Source organism: Nicotiana tomentosiformis, chromosome 7 (assembly GCF_000390325.3).
Source record: "Nicotiana tomentosiformis chromosome 7, ASM39032v3, whole genome shotgun sequence".
In the NCBI taxonomy this organism is placed as follows: domain Eukaryota; kingdom Viridiplantae; phylum Streptophyta; class Magnoliopsida; order Solanales; family Solanaceae; genus Nicotiana; species Nicotiana tomentosiformis.
In genome coordinates this window covers 40,124,661-40,131,436 of record NC_090818.1, presented here as the reverse complement: position 1 = coordinate 40,131,436, position 6,776 = coordinate 40,124,661, and positions in this window count along the sequence as shown.

The window sequence follows — 6,776 nt, the reverse complement described above, 5'->3', positions numbered from 1 at the left end:
ACCTTGTGATGTCCCCCCCCCCCCCCCCCCCTTTTTTTTTTTTTAAGAAAAAAAGTAATCTTAAACTGGACTTAGGTACCAATATTATTAGACATTCTTTTTGTATTATTTTGCCCAAAAATGACATGGTTTCAAGAAGTTGAAGAAACCCATCGAATCTAGCAGACATCTTAACAAGTCACGTGACGGATAAGTTTGTTTAATGTTTTATCATTGATGATTGATTATATTCCTCCACCAAACCTAATCCAACATAACACTCACTCTCTCTCCTCGGCGTACTTTGAAAACTAACTTTCTCCGTTTTAATTACGTGAACCTATTTCTTTTTTAGTTATTGTCAAAAATAATAATTTATTTTTATATTTGGAGATAATTTACCTTTATACAATAATATATATATAGTCACACAAAATATATGTGCTTCATTTTGCATCAAAAGTTCAAAAAAAAAATCTTAAACTTTGTGCTCAATCAAATAAGTTCACATAAATTAAAACAGATAGAATATAATTTTTTGTTTAAATTAAATTCATAGAGTTTGATCTCTATAATCTAATTGGATCTACATCATCCTTTACTTCTTCTTGTGCATACATGCTGGTAGGGGCTGGTGAGTAAAAAGGGGCCAGGGCCAGATTTTGATCAAGATCCCGAATTTATATCAAAATGAAATCAGTCATATCGATATACGTACAACATATAGCCGCAGATGCATGAACAAAAATTTCAACCACTACACCTTACGTAATTTTAGGGAATTAATGTGGTGTCCGTCCAACAGCTTACATTTTTGACTACTACAAATTCCGTGCGCCTTACACAGGAGAAAGGTTGAATTTCACTCCTTGCAAGTGAGATAAGCTCAAAATTTTAAATGGATATTTAATTAAAGAGAGAATATATATTACTCAACTACAATAAACAATAGTACGATTAAGTACGAGACATATATATCTTATCTTTATTGATTGGTATAATACCGATCGTGCATACAAATTTTTGTCTTGCTTTGGGCCTTTCCTGCGCAGCTTAGGTGGAAGGCATATAAGGCCTCCTTCCGGGAGGCCGAGCCATCAGTGAGATACCACTCTGGAAGGGCTAGAATTTTAACCTTGTGTCAGGACTTACGGGTCAAGGGACAGACTCAGGTAGACAGTTTCTATGGGGCGTAGACCTCCCAAAAGGTAACGGAGGCGTGCAAAGGTTTCCTCGGGCCGGACAAAGATTGGCCCTCGAGTGCAAAGGCAGAAGGGAGTTTCTAGGGAACTATACTAGCGACCTATCCAATTTATTGTAGAAATTTTCGTGATCAATGATTGGACCGTGCAAACTAGAAATGTTTTTTCGTTGGCTAAAGAAACAGATTACTCGATCTATTCCCGTATCGCTCATGATATATATCTTAACTCGGACATCCATTTCAAGTGCATATCCCATTTTTGCACAGCAGGATTATGAAAATCCAAGTGATGTAACATTTACCACTTAGTCGCAATAGCGGGAACTTAATTAATGTATTATATATGCATCTCTTTTGTTGTAAACCAATTTCAAGCTTGTATATACACTACTAGAAAACTGGCATATTTCGTCCAAGGCATACCGACCAAAATCGGTCAGAAATTGCTAAATTGGTCGCAATATATATATTGTAAATAATAATAATCTAATACATGCCACTAAAACCGACCGAAATCGGTCGATATAATTAAAATAATTTTAAAACGGAAATATTTAATTAAATTGTGACTGAATTCGGTCGGAAATCTCGAGATCAAATGGTCAAATTTTTTTATTATTAACGACAGAAATTTCCGACCGAATTTGGTCGGAGATTTCTTTAATTTGACCTATACCAGACGGGCCTCTTCCCCACTTTCATCTTTTCCTTTTATCTCTTCTTTCTCTTTTCCATCTCTCTTCTACCTAAATCCCACCCAAATTTCACACCTATTTACCCAAAATCAAGTCCTCCACCCCCAAAATCGAAACCCCACCTCGCCCAGCCCCACTGTTGCTGCCACCTGCTGTTGCCGCCTGTGGCCGCCGCCTGTCGCCGCCTCCACCATTGTCACTACCATTCTCTTTTGAGGTTAGTGTTCTACCTAATTACTCTTTTAATTTTTAATTAATTGCATGCCTAATTAATATCATTTTGTGTAATTTTTTTAACTACATTGTAAATAAAGTGTACCTTATCAAAAAATTATAATTATTAGATTTTTAATTTTCGGAATTTAATTTTATGTAATTATTTAGGGTTTTTGTATATTTAAGATTTGAACTACATTAGATTTAGATTTAGAATTGAACTACCTAAAATTATAATTTTTTAGGGTTTTTGGTTTGAACTACATTAGATTTAGAATTAAGGTATAAATTATGAATTTAATATATAAATTATGAACTACCTTAAATTATGAACTTATGGTTCTTAATAGAACTCAAATTAATGATAGAACTATCTTAAATTATGAACCTTGAGTTAGTATAATTGAATTAGTCTAATTTTGGGAATAATATTATTCTATTAGTGTGCTAACAAATTATAATTAATTAATGCACCTTATCCGACTTGGAGTGACTTTCACCGAATCTCGTGCAATAAATATTCAACCAATTTGAGGTTTTAATATAATTATTATCTATTTAATCATTATATTAACAATATTTTTATCTAACGTTACATAATTTATTTGCAGACTAAGTGTGCCTGGGAGGACCTGTATAACCGTAAAATTTGTGCAAATTGGGAGTACAAATGCCGTAAGAGACTATCTGATTCCTTCTCCTCCGCTCGAAAGATTAACAAGAAGCCTTCATGGGTTCTACCGCATTTATGGGAGGATCTGCAAAGGTGTTGGATCGCCGAGAAATTCGAGAAGAAGAGTGAACTGGGAAAGAAGGCCCGAACATCTGAGAAGGGTGGCTCCTTGCACTATGTGGGTGCAAGGAGCATGGGGGCTACGAGGAGACTACCGGTAATTCCTTAAAATATTTACATCTATTTTTATCGAACTATATTTATATATGTTAATTTAGTTAACACGTTTTATTATATTTATAGGGAAAAAAATATGGGAGGAAGATGACTCATGATTAGTTCTTCATAGAGACTCACATACGGAAGAAGAAGGCACCGACAGATCCAACTAGATGGGTCGAGGACCGGGCGGAGACTGTATATGTAAGTTTCATAACTACTATAAATGTTTATAATATTATATAGTTAATAATTTCTATCTTCTAAATAAAGGTTCTCTACAAGATTAATGTGGAGGAGTACACTTAGAGCTTGCCACCGAATGAGCAAGGCGAGCGAACATCCTTTTCAGACGAAGAAGCGCAGAGGATATGGTTGGATGTTGTCGGTGGTCCTAAAAAGGGGATAGCATACGGCCTTCCAGAGAAATCATTTCAGCGCTACAGGGCTGGATTGCAAGGTATAGGGACTTCCGTCCAAGGCGAGGCAATTGATAGGTCGACTATCTCGTCTATGAAACAGGAAAATCGTAAAGCTAACAGCAGAGCTTGAAGAGACAAAGGCTAGAGAACAAAAGAGAGATGAACAATTTGGTACCCTTCAAGTTCAACTAGAAAAGAGGGACGAACAATTTAATCTCCTTCAAGGTCAGTTGGCCAATCTTCTTGCTAGTGGTGCTTTCCCCATTCCCCGGTCTCGTGAGCCTTCCCCATGTGCTAATCCTTCTCGTCGTGATCATTCAAACCATGCCAACGATGAAGGTTCTAGTAGTGAAGATGGAAATGATGCAATATAAAACACTCATTGAATGGTGTGTATTGCTAAACAAAGTATTGAACTTGTCAATATTTAGTTGAGACTAGTTTTGAATGATGATTGTATTGTTGATATTATTTTGTTATTAAATATTTGTATAGTTGTTGTGGTTGGCGTTGTTGTTGTGGTTGTTATTAGCGTTGTTGGTTAATTATTGTTGTTGTTGTTAGATAATGGTTGTTAGTGTTAGTTAATTATTTTTGTTAGTTAATTGTTGTTGTTGTTAGTTAGTTAATTGTTGTTGTTGATTAATTATTGTTGAATGGCAGCAATGTAATGCTGCCATTATAGGATGGATATTGGTTGTAATTGGCAGGTGGTGTAGCTTAAAAGCAGGCATTTTCTGCCCACCCTGAAAACTGACCGAAATCGATCGAAAATTAAATTTTTTTCCCAGAAATTCATAATTTTCGACCGAATTCGGTCAAAAATTTCAAATGAAATCTCCAATTTTTTGAAATTTCCGATCGAATTCAGTCGGAAATTATGAATTTATATTTATTTTTTAAAATAAATTAACAATTTATTACAATTTACAAATAATTATTTATTTAAATAAAATATTATTTATTTAAAATTCCGACCGATTTCGGTCCGTACTTGAAATTTTTTTAAAAAAATTTAATTAGTACCGACCGATTTCGGTCAGTAATTGAAGTTTGACAGTCAGTCAACGCTTTGAATAAATCGACCGACTTCGGTCGAAAAATTCCGATCGATTTCGGTCGGTACACGTTAGCGACCATTATTTTTCTGACTAATTAAAAATGATCGAAAATTGGTCAATTTTTATCAATTTTCGATCAATTTCGGTCGGATTTGGTGGACGAATTTACACAATTTTTTTGTAGTGATATAGGGTGACGAGAAAGTACATTTTGGTGCGGGCATAAAAAAGGACTTCAAAATCCAAAATCAATGTGCTCATATTATATTTGTTTAGTATATTGGTTGGGTAATGTAACTCTCTTTTTCTTTTTTGAGCAAAAGTAATAGGTGGATTACGATCAAAGGCTAGATCAACCCTAACCTGCATATATAGTACTTAGTTTGCATCAACCAGCCTTGCTTAGGATTAATTTCTTTTTACTAACGATGTTGAGATATACAGAAGTTGTCAACATGAATAATCAAACGCTTGGAATTAATTCGCTTATAATATTTTGTATATATATATATATATATATATATATATATATATGGTCAGAGGCGGATCCAGAATTTAAATTGTATGAGTTCAACTTTTAAGATTTTTAACATTGAACCCATTGTATTTTTAAAGTTATGAGTTCATATCCATTATTTTTGCAATTTTAATGAATTTTACACATAAATTTCTACTCCGCGTCGAAAGTTATGGGTTTAATTGAACCCGCATCTACCACATTGCATCCGCCCCTGTATATGGTGTGTATACTCTTTGCATATATATATATATATATATATATATATATATATATATATATATATATATATATATATATATATATATATATATATATACCTATGTGGAGAACTATCCTTTTAACGAAGTAATAGTTTCTCACCAAAGAAAACTTGATTATTGATCGAAAAGCTCGAACAATTATATCTAAGAACTTGAAAAGAAAAACATAAAGACTAAATTAAAAACATATTGCATATATAAAGCTATTAATTTTAGTTTTGATGAGGAAGAAAAATGGATAACATTAGTTTATTAGTTTAGATAATTTGATTTCCTATTCTCTTTCTGCGCATTCTTTCTGTAAATAAAATAATGTTGTAGTGGAGCAACAAAAAGATGACCAAGTACATGAAATCAAGATTGGAACTAGATTGATAGTACTATTGTTTTGCTAAAAAGTACAAGATATTGCTACTTTATTCGACTAGCAACTCTTTAGTCCGTAACAGATAAAATTAAATACTGTAATTACTTACTAAAATAATACTGTTCTCTCCTAACATAGTAGGACCAACTTCACGTGAACACACTAAGCTTACTGCATGAGAAGTCAGCCGTATCCATCTCTTCGTACATTTCTTTCTTTACACAAATCTTTTGAAGCATCCCCATGTTGATTAATAAACAAATACTATGAGAATAGTTTAATAACAACTCAATCAGGATATAATTGCATTATTGAAGACTTTCCATATATTTCCTATATTAGTCGTGGCAAAGTTAACTCATGTTTTTTAATAACTCGCTTAATTTGATCTTATTAATTAAATTCGAAATGACCCATTAAATCTTCGGTTGTTCAAAACCGAACCGAAATCATTAACCGAATCGAATCGATGACTTATTGGTATCGAATTATCGGGGTAATGGATGGTGAATGAATTGAGATTAATTTATAATTAACGGCTTAACGGTTTGGGGGCGGATTACTCAATTTTCTTATCGGGTAAATCGTTAACCCGTTAAGAATTTTTATATTTACACTTTTACTCAAATATATATATAAAGTATTATTGAAACCCCTATGTATTTACACTTTGTTTGACCAAAACAGGCTTGATATCTATTTCTATCTGCCATAGGTACTTAAGAATGCATTACATATTAGATGGAAAAGCTGCCAAGACTTGTATCAGTTGGACTTCTTCCATCACAAAACAAACGGAAGAAGAATTCAAAGGAAAGGTTATCACTGAGGAGATTGAAGTATGATGATCATTTCTCGGACAATTCTTTGTCATGCAACTTAGCAAGTGTGGACAACTGGTGGCCATTATATGTTCTAATACCTTTTGTTAGATGAACAGGAGGATGATTGATAAGTTTTGTGGAATTAATCAATGATCATATTATAGTGCAATGAGCCAGAAGTACTTGACTGAATTGTCTGGTTTTATATCCTTTTTTAAAATCTGCTTTCTAGAAGAACGAATGTCCTTTTTTTGTCTTGTGAAAAACGAATGTTTGATTGATTATTGAACTTGGTTAATACGTGTATGATTAGTCCTGAAGATTTTTCAATTCAAA